The sequence below is a fragment of the Rhipicephalus microplus genome, chromosome 9 (assembly GCF_043290135.1).
Source record: "Rhipicephalus microplus isolate Deutch F79 chromosome 9, USDA_Rmic, whole genome shotgun sequence".
Lineage (NCBI taxonomy): Eukaryota > Metazoa > Arthropoda > Arachnida > Ixodida > Ixodidae > Rhipicephalus > Rhipicephalus microplus.
This window is the reverse complement of record NC_134708.1, coordinates 14,893,776-14,920,824: the sequence shown is the minus strand read 5'-3', so window position 1 is coordinate 14,920,824 and position 27,049 is coordinate 14,893,776. Positions and strand designations below refer to the sequence as shown.

At 47.4% G+C, this 27,049-nt stretch overlaps 1 protein-coding gene across 2 annotated transcripts in view; it reads left to right on the top strand.

Moving 5' to 3' along the window:
• The first annotated feature begins 1,030 nt into the window (after positions 1–1,030).
• Positions 1,031–27,049, top strand: part of LOC119163495 (putative phosphatidate phosphatase) — a 92,257-nt gene continuing 66,238 nt past the window's right edge. Inside the window, exon 1 of one of the 2 annotated variants that reach the window (XM_075873174.1) lies at positions 1,031–1,296. The gene's annotated coding sequence lies outside the window, so the exon portion shown is untranslated. The remainder of the gene's footprint in view (positions 1,297–27,049) is intronic. The other variant, XM_037415500.2, reaches the window with a different exon arrangement.

Below are 27,049 nucleotides of genomic sequence, written 5' to 3'. Positions count from 1 at the left end.
TTCTGAGTAGATGCATTATTACATAACAATGCTGGGTTTCGTGTTACACCGCTTAAGTAGGCCGATTGATACTGCTAACTGCTAGTTTTTAAGATTAAACCATTGGTGCCGTATGAACAGTATTTGTAAGCATGTTCAGTTTTCTGCAGTGAAGTTACGTAAGGCAATAAAGCTCTTAAGACACCAGGAATTTGTGAAACCGCCGCTGTAGATATGCCCCCACCGGTTGACAAGACAAACACACCCTCAACTGATCACAAGCACGCACACACACTACACAGACAATCAGTGAGCAACAAAAGTAGGTACCAGATCTCAGTTCTAAGTATTCATACAGATACAGTTAAAAGGTGACCGAAGAAGTGAGATCGACGCCAGCGAAGCACCGGTCGACGTGTCGCCAACACAGCAACCCTCTTCACTGTCTAACGAAACTTCTTCGGCTGGCAACAGGCGATTGAGGCAGGGATACCAACAGATCGATCATCAAACACACTCAACACCAAAGAAGCCTTTGCACGACTACGAACCTCGAAATTTGAGTGGAAGATCCAAGCCCAAAACAAATTCTTCGCTGCGCAACGTCACCACGCCGGCTATCACCATGCACGAAACTCTCGTTCTCAGGCGCTGTCGCGACTAGCAGCGCTACTTATTAATCGGCGACTGGCGCTTTGCTATTCTAAAATAGATCGCAAATAGGTTCAAAAATCTAAAGCGATATCATTAAAATGATCTGTAAGGCATTATCTGAACAAATAATTGTCGGTAAATTAAGAAGAATAGTTTTCTTGCCAACTGCTACACCAAACTACCAAACAACCCATTTATCAACCCAAAGTTAAAAACACGCCGATTGTCGCGACATCTGTCAATCACAAAATTAATCATTTATAATAATTTTATTACAAAATAAATGTTATAATTGTTACAGTAAATTAGTCAAGACGACAGGACAAGTTTTATTTAACTGGCTTTGGGTAAACATTTAGGCGTAAACGTCACAGCTAGCGTTAAACGAAGCTTTACTAGTGGCGCGACGCCCGAAGGAGGCGCGGCTGGCGCGCCAACAAAGCCAATGGCGGCATGTGGGAAATAGCGTGAGTGACGGCCTTTGTTCGGTGAATAGTGACCGGCCCTCCGCGAAGGGGTTTGTGTTGACGGAAGTGTTGTGCTCAGGTGTGGTGAGGTGTGTGCGCGTGCGCTCGATGTTGTGTGCCCTGGAATTTACGGATTAACGGCGTTGTTACAGAAAATAAAACGGAAAAAGCCGTCGCTGGATGCTACGGAATTCAGGTGAGCAGTGGAGAAAGCAAGACATCTCTGCTTTCTCTTCTCGTTTCTCCAAGTGTGGCGATCGCACAGCTATTGGATGCCATGTTATGTCGCAAGTGGTTGCCGATGGCGCAATGCCTTTGTGAGGTGGAATGCGCCGCCGGTAGGGTTAAAAGGTGCGCCGCCTAATTCCGATGCATCACCGGGTTGAATCGCGGCGAACAATGTGTCGCACGCGCGCAGCGCTTGATCGGCTCCGCTGTGTTTTGTAACAACCGATCGCAGTTTAACTAATCAAGTGGAATCGTTGGAAGTGTTGGGAATGTGGCGTAGTACCCGACCGATGTGCTAATTCATCCACACCTCTACGTTGCCTAGATTCGTTTGACGTACCACCACAGCGCCGACGCGTCCAACGTCCCTTTGTTACACAACCTGGCAACACGCCGACGCATTTTTTTATCACATTATTCGAGCAAGCAGATTTTCGTGCTAGAAACGCACACGCGTGAGCTCACGGCCGGCATAGCTTATCACTTTTTCTTAATTTATTCAGCGTCAGTTTCGTCGGCGTCGCTTCTGTCCGCGCGCGTCCTTTGTTCAGTCGCTTTGCCGCCTACTTGTTGCTTACCGCGCGCGCGTCCTTCGGCGATGTCAAATTTATTGTGCCAGTTTATTCCCGGTGAACGCTATGCCTTGGCTCGAAGTAAGGAGTGGAAAACTTGACTCTTCCCCCGGTGGCGTGATCTGCTTCAATTGCTCCAAAGTGTTTCATTGTTGAGCTTCGCTTGGCTGTAGCGCAGTCGCACGTTGTCTGAGGTCGTTGACACCCATGTAGTACTAGCAGTAGTTCTTAATGGCAAAAAGACAACGAACGTGATAACAGTGATGCAGGTACCGCGTTTGCTTCGTATTTTCACATTTTTACTTGGAAACCAACGCAACTTATGTGTTACTCCTTTGGTGTCAATGACCCCTAACTGGGCGCTTTCACTGGTTCTCGGTGATGGCGCGTTCTGTTTAACCCGACCTCTTTTGTGACCCGTATATATTTGGCCCATTTGTTTTGTGCGGAGCCAATTTCGCTTATATCTCATAGGCTTTCTTCTTTGTCAACCGCAACGCAAAATATTTAACGCTCGCAGGCGGCGTGTATTGTGAACGCTTGATCGGTTTATGGTGATACCTTGTTCGGTTTCTATCGAGCCCGCAGTGACGATCGGGCGCTTTCGATAAGCTCGGCCTTGTATTGCGTCGCTTAATTTACTGCCGGGAGGGCGAGAGGAGAGGTTTCGCCACTGAAGTGTTGATGAGGATGCTTGTGATGGGCTTCCGTGGGGTTCAATTGGGTCGCCCGATTGCTTTTATTTTGTAACCTTGTTATCTTTTGAGCTGCATCGAGCTAGCCTTGTCTACTGTTTTGATCCCAGTTTTAGTTAAATTACGCATAAAATTCTATTCAATGTGATTTCTCTCGCTAATATTTCTTTATGCCTCAAAACCTAGCACCAGCAAGACGAAAGAAAAAAGCAACTAAGAAAACGAATATTTTTTTGTGAAGCGTCGAGAAAGATTCGCTGTAAAAATTTTAGTGGCGTAACGCGCTTAACGAAATTGGCGCTTCTTTGTATTGATTCATTGGATGCTCGATATTACGATAAATTTAACCTCACTGCAGTAGGCGTGGAGATCCTCAGACGCTGTGTTGAATCACGGCCGCTAGATGAACCGTGGTTGTATGCACGCCTTTGTTTTGTAATTAGCGTGCGCGGCCCCTGTCGGCCAAACACGGAACAATCTGCTAAGCAAGTGGAATAACATTCAATAGATGGCAGAACTAGCGCATGCGCCAGTGCTGCCATCTTTTGTACGTAGCAGTAACTGTGCGACATTTAACATGGCCTTCGAGATGAATGTCGCCCGTGTTTTCTTGTGCACACATTCCGAAGGCTGTTTTCTCCTTCGTTCGTTAGTTCGTAGATGGCGCTGGCGGACTAAAGTCTTCAAAAGCTTCCGAGCCTGGTGGCATACTTGTCACCACCCCGTTATAAAGGGGACGCTCATAGCATCCATCCTTCAAGACCGGTATCACATTGTTCCGCTGTTTTCGAATTGCGGAGGTTAGATTTTCGTTCAACTTCTCGTTCATAGATGGCGCTCGCGCACTGACGCCTTTGAGATGAGTGTTGCGTCTTTCGAGTTGCAGAGGCTGTTTTCTTTTCACTTGGCTGAATGGAGATGGCGCTGGCGTATTGGTTGCTTTCGAGATGAGCGGTGTGTTTTTATTTTCTTGTGCGTGTCGCGGAGGCAAGATTTCATTTTGAGCTCGTGTTCACAGGGGGCGCTTGCGTTTTCTCGTCATCGTCATTGCCGCGGCGTCTGCGATTCGCGTGACGTTCTCGCGCGAATCACGGAACTTGGCTTTTCGTTGCGCCATGTGTTTGAAGGTGGCGCTAGCTCACTGCCGGACAGGCTTAGATCCCTGAACGGATCATCTTGCGCAGAACATCCAATACACGTTTCATTCTCCCTACGCCGAATGCTGTTCCCTATTTGCGGAAACAGGATTCAGTGTCACTAATATTTCGTTTGAATAAGGTGCTTACTTACCGTTGAACTCAAGGTCAAATCGTTTCAATGAGCTCTTGCATTGCGTAGTTGGAACAGCGGCCCACATTACCCAAAACCATTTTGTTCTCCATGACTGGCAAGTCATGTCTAGTAGGATTTCGTTTCATGTGTGCGTTGTATTTTTCATTTTTCGCGTTCCACTGCTTGAAACTTCCGTGCGATGTCATGTCTCGTTTTTCTGGCTTACGTGCACATTTGGTATCGAGCCACGCAGGTGTTCTTTCGTTATAATCGACACAACTTTGCGTCTAATGATGCTATTGATGGTGAACGTTCAGTGTAGGTGCAGAAAAAGCGTGGAAAGGGTAACAGTTAAAGTTGGATCGAATTATGCACCGAACATTCTGGCAGTTCGATTTTGTTAATAAAGCGTTATGCCGTGAATTCTGACGCCGTACAACTTTTTATGCAGACGATTGCCCCATGACAATAGTTAAAAAGAGTTCATCGACGTGTTTTTGCAAGCGTGTTTAATGTAGCTTTCGCTGCGACAAGGCACATGTATTGGCAAATTTGCCTGCGCGTGTCGTGGAAATGGCGTTTTGGCGTGACATATAGGGCCTTGATTTCGTGCAGTTTGGTGCTTCGAAGCGTGGGCCTCGAAAGAACAACCCTCCCACATTCGTTGCTGTCCGCCTCTCTCTCTCTCTCTCTCTCTCTCTCTCTCTCTCTCTCTCTCTCTCTCTCTCTCTCTCTCTCTCTCTCTCTTTCTCTTTTTTTTTTGTTTTATTTCCGCTGCTGTGGCGGCTACGCTTGATGCACGTTTGCAGCAAATTGCTTGCCCCTTGACGTATTTCCAAATTCGTGAACGGTAGACGTGATTTCGCCGCTGATTCTCTCGAGAAGAATTGACGGTAAGTATAAAGATGCCTGAAGTTACATGGAGGGGGAACTTCCGTCCGCTCTGATCGTTCAGATACCACGGAAGTAATGGGCAGTACACAAAATTTGCATAGCATTCGAATGCACTTGTGGCTTCGTTTACTGCTGTGTTTTGGCTTTGTTTCAAATAAAAGAACGGACCGTTGTGGGTTTCGCGAGCGGATTTCAATTGGTAGGCCTAAAAGATTAAGGCGGTAAAGTGTAACTGCTCAACATTTGCTCATTGTCGTCTCGTAATGAAGCTGCTCTAAGCCACGCGAAGCCAAACGTAGCCGAAAGTACGCAGATTATACAAAATGTTGTACTACCGATCATTCTCATGCTCGCTGAAGTGCCGTGCGTTGCAGCTCCCATAGACACTAGCGTCTGAGTTCCATCTCTAGTGTACTTATAGGAAACCCTATGACGATAAGTACACCTGCGGCGTGTTACTAGGGCGACAGAATCGGCCAGGGGCGGTCATATGGCTGATTTAAGACTGTTGTCACCGGGGGTTTGCAGGCACCGGAGATCCGGAGTGAAGTTGTCGAGGCAGGAGGAAGAGAGACTTTAAGTGGGTTTATTTACATTATGTACATGGCGAGCTCTCGTACATGCCGAGCTCTTTCTTACATGGCGAGCTCTCGAATCTGGTGCTCCTCTACATTGCGCTCCTTCGAGTGAGCCGGTAGGCTCATTATAAAGGGTACGTTCTCCCCAGATCCCTAGATCAGGGAAACGCGTCCAGATGGAATGGTCCAATCACGTATCACACATAACCGGCGAGGGTGACGAGCATGCACGGCCCGCGGAAACGTTCAATATTGAGGCAATGTCACTGCACTGCCATGTGTCACCAACGTGGCTCTTCCTCGTCGTGTGTGTGCCGCTGTGCGAGGGTTCTCCGACTCACGGCAGCATACATCAAAATGGCCGCCGCAACCAAGCTCAAAAGCGTCCGCCGCACTGCTCGTTCAATTAGCTGGGCGGTTTGCGGCTGCCGCCGCTCCACCTTCCAAGGAAGAAGCTGCACTTGTCGTCGTCTCGTGAATGGTGAGGCGTCGTGGTGTCACGATGCCTCACCCTCCGGCCAGGAGGGACAATGCGTATGCCTGACGTTCGGCGACTTGTTTGAGGACAAAAAAAAAAAAAAACGCCGCTCCCTCGTCGGCTCAGGCGGCAGTCGCAACAAGCCTTTAATTTTTTTTGTTTTAAAGAAATGAGAGGGGAAATTACCCATACACCCCCTTGCTAGGGCCATTCCAGCCACCCTACCCTTGCTATGCCAACTGTCCAGTCTAGAGACATCCTTTTTAGGGTAAAAGGGTGGGGTCATCTTGGAGACGCTTAAAGTTTTTCTCTATAAAGCGACATGCACTTTTCTGCGTCATCGGAGCAGTTGTGATACGCTGACATAAGCCTTCGAGATGACTTGCCAAATGTCTACCCAGACTGAATAATTTATCTGAACCGAGTTCGTGTGAACCTACTTGTCGTGATGACTGGGCGGTTATGGTGCCTTGTACGAAGTCGCACGTAACTCTCCCTCAGTCTCCACTCGCTCGCTGGATTTGGTGCCGACCGGTTGTGCTCCCGCGATCTCCGACGACAGTGCAGCTCTGGGCAACTGGCTCGCCCTACACTATCTCCTGACGCCTACAAGAGCTCTCGCTGAGTGGTGCCCCGTCCTCGGACTTCTGCGACGGTGTCCATTTTTCCTATCTTCTCCCTACTTCCGTATGTGGCTGTCCCTGTGCCTCTTTCTCCTCTTCCTCCTCTCTCTATCTCTACACCTTTAATTCCTATCCTTTTTAATCCCTCCTTACCCCCCATCCCTCGTGAGCTACTGTGGAGGTGTCCTCCCCCTGAGAGACAGTTGCGGGGCTCACTTTTATCTTCTTTTCATTTAAGAATCACCTCGCCCCCTCCCCTCTCCACTTAATAATTGGGGGGGGGGGGGATTCTGTCTCTGTGAATAAGTCGTTGGTAAACGGTAGTGTCTATATGCGCCTCGACAGCTCCGCAGTCACGTCACGTGGGCGGAAACGTCACGTCTGACGTCACTGGTGAAGCAGTTTCCTCTTTGTCGGCTGTAGCAGCAGTGATGCTGGCTAAATACAACCGCGAGGTGGCATTGCGCTGATTGCTGCGTGCGAACTGACATGTGTGCGATCGAAGGCCCGGCATGCAGCCGTCCCGTCTCTTCTTCGCTGTAACCGGGCGTTCTTGAAGGGAAACTCAAGATACACACCTCTGGCGCGTTTTGTTTGCCCAGTTCTTTCACCTGGGTGGCGTTTAAAAGGGAAGAAGAGCGAAAAAAAAATATGTGCGGTGGGATGTTGTCCCCCTGGGAAATTACCGGTTCTTGACCCCACCTTTCCGTATCTTATATGCGGGCGGCTGGCTGGACCTGTCAACTACGGGGGTGCAGCCGGAGAAAGACTGGTTGCCGCCGCGCTATCTCGCCGATGAAGCTCTCGAAAGGGAGGTTGGGCGCGCCTTTAAAATTAGCCCGAGCTTCGGCAGCGCGCGCCGCGTGGTTGGGCTTGCTTACTTTGACCTAAAAATTGCCCGCGCGCCAGTCAGCCGCACATTTTTCTCCCTCCGCAGTGTTTTCTTTTCTCTCTCGTTTTTTCCCCCCACTTTGCTTCATGAATTAGAAGTGTGGCAGCTGGTTGGTATGGCATGACGATAGTTATAGCGCGAGAACAATACGACTACGTGTCCTTCTTATCTCTGTGTGGGCGTTTTGTTCTCGCGCTATAACTATCGTCTTGCTTCATGATGTTTCTAGGGTGGTTGAAACGAAGCTCAACTTCCGACATATTTTCGCTGATGCGTGCTCGCATCGTCTCTCTGCTCTTACTGTACAGTGCATACTGAAGTCCCTAGATTTTTCGAGGACTTCATAGTACACATTTTGTAGTGAGGGACCTTGAGTAAGCGTGCTTAAAAGTTGCAGGTAAGAAATTTGAGCTAACATTACGCGCACGTCAGTATCCAGTACCGTGAAGCCCTTTCGGTGTAGTCGTGGTAGAAACGCTACGACATTTCCGAGGTCATCACTGTGTGGGCTGAGAGAGAAGGCGGAGGATGCCTACTTCATATAGTTTCGTCTGCCCCCCCCCCCTACCTCCTTCACCGACTTTCTATCGAATAGCTATCTTTTATTTGAGTACGAATAAACAAAGTTTATCATAACTATCTGTTGGGCTATTTAGGTAACTCGTCATGTGGACGAAACTTGGCGCAATCATCAAAATAGAGAGCGAGTGCTGTTTGTGGAGTGTGTTCTGGCGTGCATGCACACGTGTGTAAATGTGTACGTGAATGAGTCGATGCAAAGTTGCGCCAAGTTTCTTCAGTACAAACCAAGTTGTTCATTCGGGTATGTACAAATGGAGACGCCAACTTCAATGGCATGCCACGCCCCGCGTGTTTCATCAAGTGGCTTGAAACTTAGTGTGCACATTCGTTCACGCCTCCAGAGTGGACAGCTGGCCATTATTTAACTTTATTGTGTTGCGTATTGCTACAGAGGATCAGTTTGCTGGGTGCGATACCATATGGGCTCAACGATTAATTGATTGATATGTGGGGTTTAACGCCCCAAAACTACCATATGATTATGAGAAACGCCGTGGTGGAGGGCTCCGGAAATTTCGTCCACCTGGGGGTTCTTTAACGTGCACCCAAATCTGAGCACACGGGCCTACAACATTTCCGCCTCCATCGGAAATGCAGCCGCCGCAGCAGGGATTCGAACCCGTGACCTGCGGGTCAGCAGCCGAGTACCTTAGCTACTAGACTGCTGCGGCGGGGCAATACTCAACGATTGTTCGACGTGACGCATTCCAAGACCAACCAACGTGAAAAATATTTATTTTTCTTTGCTCAAAACAAATGTTGCCGAAAAACAAACTGTTCATGCATTTCGGGCCTAATAGGGGATTCTTTTTATGCAAGTACTGAAGCTGACTGGTGGCATAATAGTTGGATAATTATTTACAAACTAGTTAAGTTTAATTACCATAAGACACATGGAAGAATGTTTACTTCATTTTCTTACTTAGAATGTAATACTGAGTGCCTTAGAATCGTGCCTCGCGAATTCACGCGTTTCCGACAGCGCATCATAATGCGTGACTGAAAGGGTTAATTTCCTCACCACTAATATGCAAGAAAATTGATGTGTGGGGTTTAACGTTCCAAAACCACCACAGGATTATGAGAGACGCTGTAGTGGAGGGCTCCGGAAATTTCGACCATCTGGAGTTTTTTAAAGTGCACCCAAATCTGAGCACACGGGTCTAACAGCATTTTCGCCTCCATCTAAAATGCAGCAGCCGCCGCAGCTGGGATTCGATTCCTCGACCTGCGGGTCAGCAGCCGAGTATACCTCAGCCACTAGACAACTGCGACGGGGCATATAATAGAAATTAAGGTCGAAGTGTTCGCTGCTCGCTGCGTTGGCCTATAACTACTAGGACGACTAGGATTGGGTGCTGACGAAATGCTCGAGCCCTGTGTACCGTGCGATCGTTAGTGTCAGCGAGCCCTTGTAGATGGCGCCAGGGTCTCCGCGGCGCGGAATTCTGAGCGTCTGTGCCGATATGCAATCTGAATAGATTTTTCAGAGCTCAGCTTCCATAAAGATGTCCGATGCTGTCTGTCGGAGCAGTGGCTTTGTGTCTGATCTTGCGTTCATGTGCGACATAACGCTTCTGCTTATCGCTTTTTACGCTCAGCGTGCGTCAATGTGTGTATGCTACTCTTCGCACGTGCCAGGCGCCGCTGGAAGCTCGGGAACGTGAGAGAAAACACAGGCGCACGCACTTCGTGCTGTTGAACCCGCTGCTCGAATAAGCTCGCTCGCTGGCGCGCAGTGAGGGTTTTTTTTTCTTTTTTTTTTTTTTGACGCGCCCGGCAAAAGTAGACTCGGTGGCGCGGAGCCGCTCGCGCTTTGAAAACAATCCGCCGTCGCTTCGTAAGGCCGCGTTCACACTGAGCATTCCGGCCGCCGAAAGTACTCCGAATCCGGTTCGGCGGTGGCGAGATCCGCCGAAAGGGCCCTCTCCGCGCCGATCGCTCTCGGACCGATTTTCGCGGCGTCTGCCGCCGAATCGGTCACCGCGGACCAATAGGAGCGCTAGTCAAGAAATTTTGAAAAATGGCGGCCAAGCCCTACTCACTTGTTATGCTGCAGTGCACGTAACTGAATGTTGAAGCCAACGGGAGTTTTACCTACTCTGTGCCTACTTCGCCTCCGTATTTCGTGAAAGAGGTTACCGAGCTTGCTGTTGGCGTGACCGAGCTTGCTGCGGTCTTGCAAAGCAAAATGAACCCACCAACGCCGCTGGCGTCGGTGGTTTTTCTGCTCTTCGTGCATTAAGGACAGCCACTTGCCAGCAAAGTGAGCAGTACTGTCTTTTCATGCTTCTTGCGTACGAGAATCGTCGAAGTATACACCACCGGATAGCGTAGTAGCGTTTGCGAGCCGCGTCAACAACCGGGTGACAGCGCATCCATTCCGCGTTCGCCCCGTAGTAGATGGCATATTAGGCGGCGCGGGGCGCGTCCAGTGCGAACAACGCTCCGTTTCGGCGGCAGGGGAATTTCGGTCGCTGTATAAAGCGGATGTTTCAGTGTGAACTAGGCATAAGTCATAAAACGTCGGCGGATCCTTCGTGAGTAAGATCCGTTTGTTGAGCAATCGCCTCATTGCGGCTACGGCCGCCGTTTCGTTATGACTCCGTTGTTAGAAGCAACTAACACGGAAAGAAAAAAAAAATTTTTTCGTATTAGCGAGTTACAATTTCACAATACCGCAAGCACTACTCCGCACAGAAAAAAAAAACACTTACAAAGCCTTATTGTGAAGTTCCCTGGAGGCTCTCAACTTGGGCTTGTTTGCGAATCATCTTGATGGAAACTGATGCACAAAAGACAGGGCACTTGATGCAACACAGACAGACGAAGCGCAAGCTAACAACAGCTAATTGGCAAGTGATGTGACCTCATTTACAACGATGTCTAATGCTCATTGCGTATTACGAAGCGAAGCTAAGATAGAACTACCGCTTACGTGTGTTACCAGTGAGATAAGCAATTTCTTTGCCTTATGAAGAGATAGGTTGCATGCTGGTGCATTTGTCTTAGAGACGGGAGATATTTCAAATTTCAATGATTAAGCGTGTTCTTTCACTTTTCTTTAATTACGATCCAGCATTGAAGTTCAGGTGTGCAGCCGCATTTTTGGCAGTTAAGTTCACGCACCAGCTTGCCATGACGTCACAGATTTAGTCGACGTCTGCTAGGGTCTACGTTATTGTTTATCGCTTAAAACTGATTGCGTTGTGTTCTATAAAACCCCGAAGTCATAACATAGCAAGTTTCATGAAATCTTATCGAAGCAATGTTCCCAAATTCCGCAAAAAAAAAAATAATTGAAATGCCTGACGTGACACTGAAGTTTTCATGCTGAAGTTTCTTCGCGAAATCGAAAAGTGAAATTTCCACTTTCGTTGCACCTTTTAAAATTGACCTATGGTAGCGAAACCAAGGGCAATATAGTTTTGAAAAGATAACGTATGTCTGAACTGACGCATTCCTTTAGTGTCATACACTGAATACCGCTAAACTGAAGCTAGGTAAATAATTTGCCCATTAGACACTAAGTTCGTTTTCTTGAGCAAAAAGGAACTTGAGCGTTACGCCAATGATAGAGTCGCGTTCAACTTTCTTTCCGTTTTAGTCTTTTTGGAACAAGTGGGAACGTGGTGTGTGAACCTCCACCCCTACTTTGGGCTACGTCAACGATTCAATTCGGTACTGCGAACTGTCAAACACTCGTACTTTTCAAACTACCGCAGTTAACTACGTGTTTGGAAACTCGGGCAACATTCTACGCCGGTACGGCCGCCGCTAGCGTCGTCGCTGCCCGACAGATGGCGCCACGTGCCCAGCGACTCAGTTTCCCGCGCGAGTGCATGGCGGGTTTTCTTTGCGGGTGTGTGTGCGCGGCGATCGAAGGGCGAGCACATTGGCCAAGGCGAAGGAAGAAGGGGTGGTGGCGGAAGGGTGTGGGCGAGGTCTTTCGAGGCGAGAGGAAAGGGTCTTGATCTTGACCTGCAGTGACCTCGCGAGGAAGCCATTGTTTCGAAGAAGAGGCGGAACCTCCTCTTGTTCTGCGGCTCTTCGCTCCTCTCTTGGCCGTCATGAGGCGTTCGCCACCGCTCGACAACACGTGCGCCGGTCCAATATGCGCCACCAATATCGAAAAAAGGAAGTAATAAATAACGTCTTAGTAGTTGATCGTACATAGTTGTCACGTGGTCTTTTGCGCAATCGCGTAAGACAACCGGAAGGCGAAAGCCGTCTTCTGTTTCTTCTCAGTCGATGTATTGACCTATCTCCGTCCGGCCCCTTTCGACAGCTTTCTGCACCTAACGTGGTTTATGCGTTGCCTCTGGGATCCGAAGCTCTGCGAGCTCTCTATACGCTGTCCGTATTTTTCCGTCGCCTCCGTGATCGGTCCACCTTTGAACCTGGTGACGATGTCGCGTGATTACGTTATCATATGTGGTCACGTTATGTGACGATGTCATAGAGTTCGGCGATATGTGACGTCGTCGCGTCGGGATCTTTCGCGTCACCTGCGTTGACGATCGATTTTCGTTTTGTGGGTCATCTAAAGCGGTTTTCTTAATATAATCGTAGTAAAACTACTGTGATGCGGATCACCAACCGTGTCGTCAGCGTATGGCGCAATCGTGTGTCGCGCACAGCATGTTATAGTCATCTGTCACATCATCATCAGCCTGACTACGTCCACTGATGGACGAAGGCCTCTCCCATGTTCCCCCAGTCAGCTTGGTCCTGTGCTTTCTGCTATATCGGCCCACCTAGCTTTCTGTCTCCCCGTCGTGCGTTTGCCTTCTCTGGGAATCCAGTGCCCTTAATGACGAGCGGTTATCCTGCCTGCGTGCTACGTGCCCAACCCATATCCATTTTTTTTTCTTGATTTCAACTGTGATATCCTAACCGCGTTTTGCTCCCTGACCCACGCTGCTCTCTTCTTGTCTCTCAAGGTAACACCTATGATTTTGCTTTCCATCGTACGCTGCGCCGTCCTCAATTTAATTAAGCTAGACCCTCTTTGTAAGCCTCCAGGTTTCGGTTCAGTGGGTAAGTACCGGCAAGATGCAGCTGTTATGTACCTTCCTCTTGGGGGATAGTGGTAGATTAGCGCTCATTATTTGAGAATGCTTGCTGAATGTGGTCCACCCATTTTTATTCTTCTAGTAACTTCGATCTCGTGGTTCTCATGGGTCAGATAAGCCTTAACAACTTTTTTCCTCAAGCCGATCAACTGGCGGAATCACTGGGCCGTGAACTTGTGTCTTGATCATACACTAGAATAGTTGTGTACTGTCGAAGATACATAAATGATTTCGGATGGCAAGACATGATAGATTGGGAGTATTGGTACGTGGGGCGTTGAAAACGCGTGGGAGCGCACATATTTTCCTTACGACATTTCGCTTCGAATGATGGCTTTCACATTTACCGCTGTCCTGCAATAAATACGAGTGCTCATTGTGGCCAGCTTTCAGTAAACTTTATTCTTATCTGGGCTTGTTTTCAGCTTTAGTTGGGTAAAGCATTAACGAAAAGCAACTTTTAATCGCGAAAATCTTTTGAGGCAGCTTCCTTGGAAATGGTTGTGGACTTCTGATGGCAATGACAGAAAAATAAAACACCGGAAGGGTAGGTGTTTCATTCAGATTCGTCTCTAAACACCGCGATAGAATAACAACATTTGTTTCTTGGCAGCGCGTATTTTTTTATTGGCAGTATTTGTTACGTTCATAAACAAGAAATAAAGAAGGCGCAGTTGGAGTGGAACACGTCGCAAATGATACCTTCGCTATAATATGGCGCCCCTTTGACTTTGCCCTACGGCAACGGGCGAATATTGTTTGGCGTTATGTGACAGTGTTCATGCTAGCGATATTCTAGCTGCCATTCAATTGCGAAGCGTATGCTGTATATATCTGCGGCGTTTTTCGTTCGTAAGGGATATTTGTATAGTTGGCCCGGTCACCCCCTCGTGAGCGTGTTTCTTACGATGTCTGCACCTAGCGAATTCGCGTCGTAAACTGTAGTGTGCACTTTAAGCTGCAGTGACGACAAGCCGTTGCACCACTGCCGGAAAAAAAAAACATTAGATTGAATTGCTCATTTGTCAACGCGGGCTTATGGTAACGAGGTTGCCAGGAGCGCCGACGCTCGCCCCAATCACTCAGAGTCTAACGTCCAAAGTTCTGTCATTATTTAAGGAGTATACATAGTGAAGCACGTGTCTTTCCTGCAGTGGAGCCGCACATCGCTGGCGAAGGTGCCCTAGCACCAGGCGTGCGTGTCGTAATTCGTTTATGAAACCCCCTCCTGTGCTCCGCAGCGCGCTCGGGTGGTGAAGTAAGCGTTTTCTTCCCGGGCCCTGTGCTTACGCCTGGTGTTTCCTCCTCCTCCTCCTCCTACACTTCCGCGCCGATCGATAGCGCACTCAGTCCTCGAAATTGGCTGGCGCCTTTTCCTCGCGTTTGGTTGATGTTGCCGTGCTCCCGCTTCCCGGACTGACCCTTAGCGTGGATGCACTCTTCTCTCATCAGTTGCGTGCAGCGCGGAGGAGGCTGTGAAAGTCTGTGACGGGTAGTAAGTAACGTGGTCGAGTTGATACGTTAACGGGATATTGGTACTGCTGCTGCCAAAATGCGTATGCGGAGACGTTGAACGCGTGACCGACACTGAATGTGATTCGAATATTTTAATTAGAAAATAACGTTTATACAGGTGTCGCGCTAAAACGTGCACACAAAACGAGAAGTCGCTGCAGGTGTGAAAAAAAACCGATTTTTTTCGCTAATTCGGTACTTGGTATCGAAACGCTAAACCTGCAGCGTCGTCCGTCATTTTGGTATAGTGGTTACCCTGCTCGGCCGCTGACCTGAGGTCGCGAGTTCGATTCCAGCCGTGGTGGAAGTAAAATGCTATAGAGGCCGGCGTATACTCTGCGACACCGATGCACGTTAAGCAACACCAGACGGTCGGAATTTCCGGAGCCCTCCACTGTGCGGCGTCCCTCGTAAACCACATCGAGGTTTTGGTACGTATAAGCCCTCCTACAGTTAATGCATTATTCTCTCCGTTAGGCTTAGAATCGTCGTCGTAACGTTCGCTTGCCGGAAAGAAAAGATATGACGACATCGGCAAGGTCTGTTCCCGAGCACGTTTTATGTTGGCGTCGCGCTTCATGACGCAATAACTTGGTGGGTAGTGTGGGTTTTTCTATTCCGTTTCCTCGTAAGCCCACGCGATATATAATAGCGACTTTAGATCCACAGCGTACGTTTCGGCGAGTGGGTGCTGCGGTGCGCAACGCCGTAATACCGGGCGATATCCGAAAAATAAATTGGGGCTAAAAAAGAAAGAACTTCCTCTCGAACGACCGAAACAGGTGACCTTTGAGTGATGCCGCGCGAAGTGGCTGAATTGAGTGGGTGGGTGACCGAGTGTGGGCAGCCCGCACGCAATAATATAAATATATATATATATATATATATATATATATATATATATATATATATATATATATATATAACGCAATGGCCACTCCGGTATCGCACCACGTGGATTAATCGTGCGGAAGTTTGCGACCGAGATTGGGGCTACCTTTCCGTGCAGACATTTCTTTATTTTCTTTCTTGCGGCTACGGCATTGATCTGCCAAGCCTAACCGCGAAGGCACCTGTTCGATTCGTAAATATGGCTACCATATTTTTGTGGTGAAGAGGAGTAGTCCTTGCGTTTAGGTTCATGCGCGCGTTAAAGATACCCAGGTGGTCAAGATTAATGGGAACAACACCCCTCCCTCGCTATTCCCGACAAAATACAGTGACGTGTCCCGTAATCGTCTCGTCATTTTGGAACTTGCAACATTCGGACGTTCAAAACGATAATCTTGCTAGTATATAATATATTCTACGCAACAAGCATACCCTCGTCGTGAACATAGTGATGTTAAACCGGTATTTCGAAGGACTGCCACGCCTAACGCGTCTGGTGTCCATTTTGCCTGCCACCCACTGCCAAGTGGTCAGCCATAATGCCTCGTCATCATCAGCCACACGAAGCACAACAACGTGTACGTGGTACCTTACAGATGTGTAGCGGGTAACTCGCTTGTCCGCGGATCGGTGAATAATGACGTACTTGGTGCTGTCCTACTCTGGAAAAAATATGATTTATAGCGTATAGTCGATACGTTGCGCAAAGCCTAAACTTCAAACACATTTGGCCTTGCACGAACGCAAAATATCGTTCAGAATTCGCGTTAGGCAGTATCGTAATTGTCGGAGACACGTGTGTGTGTGTGTGTGATTCTTTAGCATATGTAATGAGGGCTATGTGACTAATTAAAAGGTGCGCTAGCGATTATAATAGGGACTTTTCGAACAGCGTATGCTAAGTTAGCGGGCGTAGCGTTTGCGTACGGCGCCATACGAGTTTTCAAATGGCGTTTGGCTCCGTAAACGCTGACGCACGCTCGCTCTCCGCAAAATGTGCTTTCCGGTCGCACGCTATTTCGACGGTTCGCGTTGCGACGCGTGCGCAGTGGCAGCCACCGCAACGCAAAGCCTCGCGGTACGCCATTCCAAAACTCCCTAAATTATTGGCGCGGTTTCGAACTCGGCAAATGTTTTTTCGCAGTCGTAACGATTGCCTCTCTCACGGATTGAGTAATTGTTTTGATAGTCGTAATAATAATCGACGTTTTGGACTGTAACCGACGCGCACGTTTTCGCACTGGAAGGGAGGAACGAGCAGGCGCAATTCGCCTTCCAAGCGCAGGTTTCCAGTCTTGTTCGTGAACCACGTATGCTCGCGGATTTTGTTTTTTGGTTCGTCGCTTCGGTCTCGTGTGGGGCAAGATGCGTATTTTTTCACGGGCCTCCATGTCGAGTGTGGCGTCGCGGCAGCCGGTGCGCAGCAGCGGCCCGTTCCGCTCGACTGAATCCAGGTGCGGCCGCTGCCACGGACGACGGCGAACTATAGCTCTTTTTTTTTTTTTAAGGTACCGCCGCCGCATGCGGCGGGCCCCGTGGGGTGGAAAACGGAACTTGAAGAGCACCATGCATGTGTTTCAAGTTCTCGCCGTGTGCTTCGAGCTTGCAAATCTTCTTTTTATTATTATTATTTAACTGTGGGCATACGCCACAGAGAAGTGGCGTCGTTCATGAGCAATTTCATACGGTCATACGGTGAACATCTTCTTGACATCTTTCTTAACGCTGGCTTTTGAGGTGCAAGCGAAATGTTTTTTAAGTTGCTAGAATTAGCCTTTTCCGCCCCATAAAAAATGAGCGAGGAGCCTCATCATGTTCCCAGAAAGCTGAAGTAACTTCACCGAAATGTTGCGATTAGTTTGGCTGAATCGCCTGTTTAAAAGAAATATCTCTACTGGTAATTGAACACCGTATACGGATAAGCGTTTCGACCAAGAAAGATGCCATAGATGTAAGCGAAATGCCATATTTTAAGCGAGCGTGGTGAATCTTGATCAGCTTCAGCGGGATAAGCGACTACTTGGCAGTGATTGGGTGGGGGGGGGGGGGCATTTTGGATTTTTGTCGACTTTGCAAAATGTGAGGCTGCCTCTAAGGGTTCATGTTAACTCCCCTTTTCGGGTCATAATACTCTCTTCGGAGATTTGTTGGAGGTATGACTCTTCAAGGAGTGCTAAAGAGTAACAAAGCGTTAAACAGATTAACAGGTAGGCGTAGAATGCGTTAAGAAAGAAGTACAGGTATTCTCTTTCCTTTTGTTTTCCTGTAGAGCATAGTTAGGCCCAATACAGTTCGTAATGGAATGAATGGAATGAAAGAAACTTTATTTAATAGTTCGTAATCCTGGAAGAAATTTGCATCATGTTCGTTTTTATATGGCAAATCCACTTCTCAGTTGTTCTTCTTGATGCGTACTCTTTGGCACGTTTCGATACTGCGCAACTGATGTTTCGCCCTATGTTTGTGTCATTAGTTCCTTCAGCGGCTGGCTGAAAATGCAGCTCGAAGAGACAGGCACCCGAAAAGCAGTTGGCTTCCATATTTCTTTCTTTCACCCAGCACTCCCAGTGCTTCGTCCCGTGGCACTTCGATTGAGTGGAATTGTTCTTGACAGCGCCCCCATTTTGGGAATGGGTTTGAAACGACTCACCCACACTGCAGGCCTGTCGCGTAATCAGATAAAGAAGCCCTGCAAGATACGAAAGAGCCCGACGACGGTGAACAACGCTGACAGTGCGACTGGTTGGTGTAGCATCGACGACTGTGCCAGCGAGCGGGACACGAATTGAATCTTGAAAGCCCTCTCTCATTTCCGTTATCGATTTCCGCCGAGGATGATGTCGGACACACTTTTTTTAAAAAACTGATTTAGAGTCGGCAGAATGAAGTTATGCGAGTATAGGCCCCATATTGTCGGCACGATCTTCTGAAAAAAAAAACTGCAAATCTGCTTAGAAACGAAGTTTAAACGTTCGGCTAATTGTTTCGGCGTATTCTGTTGTGTTTCCCGAGCAGATAAGAAATGAAGCTCACTTGTAAGTTGAGCGCTGTTCGTGTCGTCTTATGTGTTTGTTGTCTATAACCTATGCGTTGGGAAATATCGAATAGGGTTTATAAAGTATTCTTTAAGGACTCTAATTTCATTGAGTTCCGGGTGTGTCCTTTTCCGGAAAGTAAACAAAACGTGACTGTTCATTTTTGTTCGAGATTATGCGCCGGAATTCCGTGATCATGCATCACTGTTGCTCGATGGCGATGGTAGAATTTTTTTCGTCGTATTTAGCTCAAATAGTCCCACTGGTATGCATGCGGGTACGGGCCCCATGTAATTGGCACTTACTATCTATATCAGGAACAACGAGAACACATATGAGCAATTTTAACGCGTGAGTGTTGAGAAAAACCTGATATTGGCAGCGTTCACCAGAAGGATGCATAGAATAAATGTCAGGGTCCCAGCAGGACTCGAACCCTCGCATTCTGCGTGGCAATCAAGCATTTTACCACTTAGCCGCGCCAGGTTTCGGAAATACTTTTCAAGTGCAGTTCGTGAAATGCCTATTGTGGTTGCAGGGATCGCTATCCAATTTTATAAACGTTATGTATGTAGTCTTATGATGCAGTCGTCAAGTTGGGTCAGCGTCAATTGTAGCTAGGTGCCATTCGCTCAAGTTGATTTATGTAGGAGCGTCCAGGCCTATATACTGTCGTCGCGATCACGAGCGCTTCATATCAGCTTATCGCTTGTGGTGTTGCTATTACTCATGTTCCTGTTAGCCTCTTGGCGCAAGTGCAAACAATGGTTATATAAACACCTGCTACTATTTAACATATAGACGGTTTTTCGCAGCGGCAAAAGGGCGCTGCCACTTTTGAACACGTGATCTAATGGACTTCTCCTTTCCACTTCTTCGCCGTCGCCGATGGCTGACCGATTCGTCGACGCCTCCGCTCGCGGATTGAGGGCTAGCAAAGCGGGCGCAGCTCATAAACCGGGCCGCACGTTTCTCTTTTTTTTCCTTTTTTTCTCTCTCTTAAGCACTGTGATTGATTGATATGTGGGGTTTAACGTCCTAAAGCCGCCGTCTGATTATGAGAGACGCCGTAGTGGAGGGCTCCGGAAATTTCGACCACCTGGGGTTCTTTAACGTGCACCCAAATCTGAGCACACGAGCCTACAACATTCCCGCCTCCATCGGAAATGCAGCCGCCGCAGCCGGGATACGAGCCCGCGACCTGCGGGTCAGCAGCCGAGTACCTTAGTCACTAGACCACCGCGGCGGGGCTTTTAACCACTGTGCTGTGTCGCTTTATGGCTGACAGACATTAGATGCTTTTTTTTTCCTTCTTTAAGAATCACTACCACCACCGTTTCTCGTCCGCCACACGCCACATCGCGGCCGCGCCGCCCAGGAGAAGGCTGTGACGCACCGGTGTGGTGGCGCCATCTGGTTTGGCATTGACAAAGTAGCTGCGGAAAACGGTGCGAATCCGTGCGTTCAATATTAGCATCCTATCATACCGTGTAGCTCAATGAACAACAAAATACAGTATGGCCGCCTTCCATCTGCATGCTTCGCATAATGTCGATTCCCAAGGTACGTGGGATTTGCCGAATTCATCTTTAACTTTTTCCGACACCCGAGAACGTGGGTTCGATCTCGGCCGCGTTAAAGGACAACAGATTTGTAATAATAATAATAATAATAACAATGATAACAATAATAATATTAATAAGCTCAATTATATTTTGTCTACGTTTATCTTTCGTGGCACCTCATACCTGCTCGGTCACTCATTTTCGATGGCGAGGCTGTCGTTTCCCCATGCATGCCTGCGTTCTAGTGACGCTGTGGAATCACCTTGTGTTACATCGCAGTGATAGTACGCATACGAGAGAAGTGCATGCCGCCATGTCGAGCTCTTAACTTTGTCGTTTCGTATCTGTAACAACTCGAGTCAAACGTTACCACGGTACATTCGATACACATGAATACGTCCGTACCGATGCATTCGAAATTTTTTTTCAAGACCGTGTTAATACGACTTCGCGACTAGATAAACTGAGAAATCATTCGCGATTTGTGTAAAAGCCCGAGTATGGGCTGTCCGTGAATAAAAAGTGAAATAGATGAATTCGTCTATGTAGCGCGATTTCATCGTTCGAGTGCTCGTGTCAGTTCAAAGATTACGGTACGAGTCGTTCGGATGGCGACATCCGATGCTGTAACGGTATTTTCTGCAACGCAATGGTTCTTTTCGTCATGCCTGTGAAGTTAACGATAAAAACAAGTCGCACCTCGTCTCTTTTTTTGTCGACCGTTCGTTTCGAAACCGATCTCTTTGCGCGCACGATTGCGCAGCCGTGTAGAGGAAAAGACAGGGAGAGGAGAGGAAGAGAATGGAAGGGGGGGTCGTTGCGAAAGCGCATTTTTTGCGCAAAGGTCACCCTGGACGCAGAACAGAGGTGAAGACTAAGGAGGAGTAGGGGGAGGAGTCTTATACGAACGATCGACGGATGCTTTCCGCTTCCTCGGAAGCAGCGATACGAAAGGAAGTCGGAAGAAGCCGGACCGACTCGTCGATCGTAGGAACCCACTTCCATCCATTCAAGCGGCGACTGAGCGCTCCAGCCGAGAATCTAACGTCTTGGAGCCCACAGAAGAGGGGCTGTCAACTTGGCGTATCACATAAGTTGACGCCTTTGGCGATACATGGGTATTAAAGGGACCATGGCTTGGTGACCCGCCAAATTGAGGTTCTCGGCGAAACATAGAAGTGGAGGTTTTTTTTTTTTTTCAAAAAAAAAAACTCTCTATATATAAAAAATTGACTAATAGAATATTTCATTACAAAATGAACTCTTGAAGTCGCCGGCTATAAATCGCGCACACTTATCGTGACCTCAACTTTTTTTTTTCATAGCGTGTGTGACGTCATATGTTTCGTGGAGTCGAACCGTCGTCTACTACCTCGATTTCAGCCGGCGCAAGTCCTTCAGTTTTCAATGCTAAGCTGAAAAAAGCTGAAATTGCTCTATTACACGCTGAGGGGGAGGGGGGGGGGCTGGGCTGGCCATGGAACAAAACATCTTCGGTCTGAATACCAACTATCGCAGAGAAAGACGCCTGTTCACGTTAAAGAACCCCAGGTGGTCTAAATTTCCGGAGCCCTCCACTACGGCGTCTCTCATAATCATATCGTGGTTTTGGGACGTTAAACCCCACATATCAATCAAAGACGCCTGTTACGTCTCGGCTCACGAATGTACCAGGGTTGTCAGACTCTCGGTCCGCTCACGTGTTTTAAAAATATTCGATAAATATGTGGGGTGTAACGTCCCAAAACCACGATATGATTATGAGAGACGTCGTGGTGGAGGTTTACAGAAATTTCTACCACCTGGGTTTTGCTAACGTGCACCCAAATATGAGCACATTGGCCTTCGGCATTTTCGCCTCCATCGAAAGTGCAGCTGATGTAAATATTCATTGTACATTAAGTACAATGAACCAAGTGCGCCGAAATTTCGCCAGCTTGCTCGTTATGTCCGAAGAATGAACCCACATATCACCGGTTGCGAGCGAAAATTGGTTGTTATGGTCCATTTAAGATACTTGACAATCTCTACGTCCTGCGAAATGATAACTCTAATAACGGAGGAGAAAAGTTAGGGTACGCGAATATTCCATTTCGTATCGCATAGCGTCTCCCGTTTCATGGATTTCACTAAATAAATAAATCAATTTTTTCATTCTTTCGCGATAAACTGTAGAGGATATTGATATGCAAAAGGGTGTTCCACAGTATAAACATAATTAGGACCTCCTGTACCTATAAACACAATTGCTTTATAAGAAAGATGACTTTTTTGTTGTGTTCAAATAAAATGAGGAGCAGCGAAGGCTTTCGAAGCGCAAATGCAACGGACAAATGCGGGTGTTAAATATTTGTGTTTGTACTGACTCATGATCGACCCCATAATACTATCATATACAGCTTTTTTTTTCAGTCGCAAGCCTCTCACTCGCTAGTAAAGCAAATACAGTACGATTAACTGTCTTTCTAACTTAAATAAGTTACATGATGGACTCGGTCTACTTTAGGGGGTAATTTTATAATTGAACTTTTATGCTTCACTGCTAAATTCCCAAAAAAACGTGTGGACTCGAATGGCATGTTTCTTCACTTTCTTCCTGAACATTTAAGCTCACCATAATCGCAAACAGTCAGCTGCTTCGTAACGACCAAATTCTTTTCGCAAACTGGGGTCCTCACGAACTTTACAGCTGAAGACGCGTATGAACGTATTCTCCTTTTTATTGTGTGTAAGATGGGAAGAGGAGGGGATTATGGGTGCGTCCTTCGCTGCAGCGCTAATGAAAATACGCTCTCCTAATACTGTGCCGCAATATAAACGTCGTACTTCGCTGGGCGCTGTGTTTCATCCCGCTCTTCCCTCCACTCGCGCAGCTTACCGCTGTTGCTATGGGGATACACCTTTTTCTTCTTCCACCGCTCCTTTTTTTCTCTCGACATGCTCCAGTGGAGGGGATGCTGCCGTTGCCATGGGAACGGGATGGTGGCAGAGACCCGCCTAGAAGAAGAGCGGAGAGAAAGGGAGAGCAGGGCGGCGATGGGGGATTTCCCCGACTGAGGCTGGCTGGCCGGCCGTCTCACGCAATGTCGTCGTCTCCCGTTTTGTAACCCTCCTTTCCCTCGATCGAATCCCTTCTCTCCTTTGTTTCCCTCCTTCCTCCGACAGGGTTTCCCCATGGTTCCCGCTGCTGCGGCCCTGCTCTCCGCTGTGTCCTGCCTTCTCGGCATGAATCGGGAATAACGATATCAGAAATGTGCAAGTTGCGATGCTTGCTTGCCTCGGGGTGATATTGTGCGGAAGCGGAGAGCCTGTCTATTCATCATCATCATCAGCCTGACTACGTCCACTGCAGGACAAAGGCCTCTCCCATGTTCCGCCAGTCAACCCGGTTCTGTGCTAGCTGCCGCCAATTTATACCCGCAAACTTCTTAATCTCATCTGCCCACCTAACCTGCTGTCTCCCCCTAACCCGCTTCCCTTCTCTGGGAATCTACTTAGTTACCCTTAATGACCAGCGGTTATCCTGTCTACGCGCTACATGCCCGGCCCACGTCTATTTCCTCTTCTTTATTTCAACTATGATATCCTTAACCCCCGTTTGTCCCCTAATCCACTCTGCTCTCTTCTTGTCTCTTAAGGTTGCGCCTACCATTTTTCTTTCCATTGCTCGCTGCGTCGTCCTCAATTTAAGCCTGTCGATCGGCTCTGGCGAATTGGTCGACGTTACGGTGGCCGGTGTAGCGTCATCTTTTGAGGAGTGGTAGCGTGCGTATCACACACGTTTATTTCTTGAAGCGTCGTGCGCACCGCTGTTGTCTAGATGCTGCTGGGCCGCTGCTCTCTTGCGCCGATGTTAGAGACGCACTCACCTGCGCGTTGCGTCAGGGGGCTAACTTTGTTAACGCCGCGTCGGCAACCGTAGAAGAAGCGAGACTAGTTCACCTTTTTGCCGGCCGGGTTCTTTACCTGCTGTTACGCCGGTTCGGCGTCGGCCTTTTCGATTTATTACCTCCCTGCGCGGTATTTGCAGTCATTGTCTCCATTTTTCTCCGAACGAGAAGAAGGAAACAAGCGGGTGAGGGTTCTTTTTTTTTTTTTTTTGCGAGACCTTTTCGACGCAGTCAGTGGTTGCTCAAGAAGGGAGTGCGGGAGGTTACTGTGACACTTACAAATGGGGTTTTTCGGGTTCTTTTTTTATTTTTACAGTCCCCCCTTTCCCTTCCCTTCCTGTACGTCGTCGTCCGTTTCAACACTGACGCTAGGCAATCATTTATTATGCCGTATATATTTAGCGTCGGGAGGTCGGTTGTAATTTGCTCACGAAGCATATAAGAATCTCTGATTTTTTTCTTCTTTTTCTATAACGCGTTCGTTGCGCCAGTGCTTTAAAAGCGTGACGTGTTAGCGTGACGTGTTATATTAATGAGATCTAACAGACAGTAATGCCAAGGAATGTACAGGGGAAGTTATTAGATCCAATGGAGTGTAAGCAAGAAGAAAAGTGGATGAAAAAATAACCAGCCGTGAGCAGGAATGGAACCTACGAACCTCATTATTATTGTGTTAAAACACGGAAAAACGAGCCCTTAGGTATACACTTCTTTCCCTTATATATATATATATATATATATATATATATATATATATATATATATATATATATATATATATATATATATATATATATATATATATATATATATATGTGAGAGAGAGAGAGAGAGAAAAGAGATAATGGCAAGCTAATTGGTACAGTGTTCCTTGACAACGCCGCTTTTTCGGCAATTGCGTAACGGTGACTTTGTGTTGAAATAAACGAAAATTGCCGCCGCCTGGTCCTCGGTGCTCTCGTCGCGGGAACCTCACGGCAACCTTCGACTCATGGGAAGTTGACTTAATTGACGGTTAGCTTGTCTCTCGCTAACCGTACGTGAACCGAGGAAGGGACTTTTGTTTAGTCACTATACTTTGTCGCCCGGGCAACACCGGCAATTACGGTTTAAATATCTTATTAACGCGAAATCTGTAACATGTAATCAAAAAGGCTTTTTTTTTTCCTCCTGGTGTGGCGTCATGCTCTCAGTTACCACTCTGTCGGCTAGACTATACACCGGCAGTTGCGGTTCAAATATTTCATTGCGTGAAGCCGGTCTCACGTGAACAACCTTCAACCCCCCCCCCCAAAAAAAAAGAAGTGTATACCTTTTTGATGAGGATTCTGTGGGTAGTCGGGTCAGGTGATCACCCGTAATGCTCAACTTTTAGATGCTGATTGCATCCTATTACAGTGTTCTCTTTAGTCTGTTTTTTTTTTTTGTCCCAATCCTAGAAACTATTTCTCTCAAAAAAAGAGGAGGGGGAAGAAAAAGTTTGGATCGTGCCGGCCGTGAAATTAGTTTCAGCCACAGGGATGTTTTATTTGCCGTTCAGAAATACATCACTGCGAATAAATGATTTTCTTGCTAAATCACGGTCTCACTATTTTTCTTTATTCTTTTTCTGCAAACTTTATATCGGCATTTCAAATCAAAATTAGTTTACAAAAGTTTTGTAGGAATGACGTAATGCTGAAAGTATAGGGCAAGTTCACCTTATAATCGGCCAATCCCCTTCTTTGGGTACGAGCCATTTGCACAGGGAAACAACAACGGTTCAAGCGAAGCTGCCCCAGCTTCCCTTGGTATTTGCCATAAATATGAGGTTTGTAGTCTGTATTGTCATTACTATAAGAATCGGACAAGGCGCGTACTATGCGCTGTGCACGTCATATGGGTTCCCTACATAAATTACCCGGGTGTATCCGGCGTGCTGATGTTTTCTCCACACCCGCCGCTGTAGTCTGTCTGCAGCGCTCGACTTCCAGGCTGACTCAAAGGTCGCGGCAGCGAATCCCGGCCACATTTCTCGATGAAGCCGAAAATGTTACAGGCCCGCGTGTCTTCACTTAGGGGCGCCGCACTGTTAAATGATACTTTGTTTATATGTGTGGTCGAAATATCCGGAGCTGTTCCCTACGGCATTCCTGATCAACATATCGTGGTTACATAATTATTACATTATATATCGTTATTACTATAATTATTACATTTTAGCCGCATCGAGAACGATTCGATACAATGCGGGATATGCCTGATAAATAGATAAATAAATAAATATGGGACGTAAAACCTCGTTATCTATAAATATTTTATTTTATCCTCGTTGGCAACGATTCCATACGCACTATACGCCTCATGAATAAGTAAATAAAATAAGTATATGAATCGTATATGACGTAAAGTACCGTTTGCTATAGTTAGTATATTTTAGCTTTGTCTAACGATTCAAATTACTGCAGGATACGCCTTATAAATAAATAAGTGAAGAACGTAAAACCTCGTTAGCTATAATTATTATATTTAGCCCCCAATCGGTAGTGCAAGATACGCCTAATAGTTTGCTTCTGTAGTTATTTCTCGTGACTTCATTAACTGTGCGCCACTGTCGCGCGATTTAGGTGAAACTACCAACTCGGCTATCCTTCTTCACTCTATGCCTTGGCGTTCTTCGCGTATCGCGTTCGCATACGAAGCAACACTATACTCTAGGTTGTTTGCTACAATCTCCCGTGTGCGCTCAGACGCGAGTGGCCCATCGTTTGACGCGCGTAAGAACTGCATGCCCCCTCTCGCGGTGACCTCGCACAGTCTGTGTGGCGCGGCGCGTCAAGGATCTCCGAGGTCGTCTCCCTTTGCCGTCGCCGCCGCTTTCCAACCACCTCGCCACCCACACACAAGGTGCGCTCGCTACACACAAACAACCCGCAATGTGTTCTCGGTCCACCTTCTTTCCCGGCTTCGTGTAAACCATATGTCTATATACTGCGCCACGTTTATGCTTTGGTGAGCACGGACGGTGGTCTCTTTCGTCTTACTTTGTAGTATTTTCATGTTTCTAACGTGGTAGACTGGTCGACCTGTACGAATTGAAGGTCGTCGTCTGCGGGAAATGATCCGCAGACGAAAAAAAAAAACAAAAAACGAAAGTGTCGTTTCCAGTAGAGTCTCGGACAGTA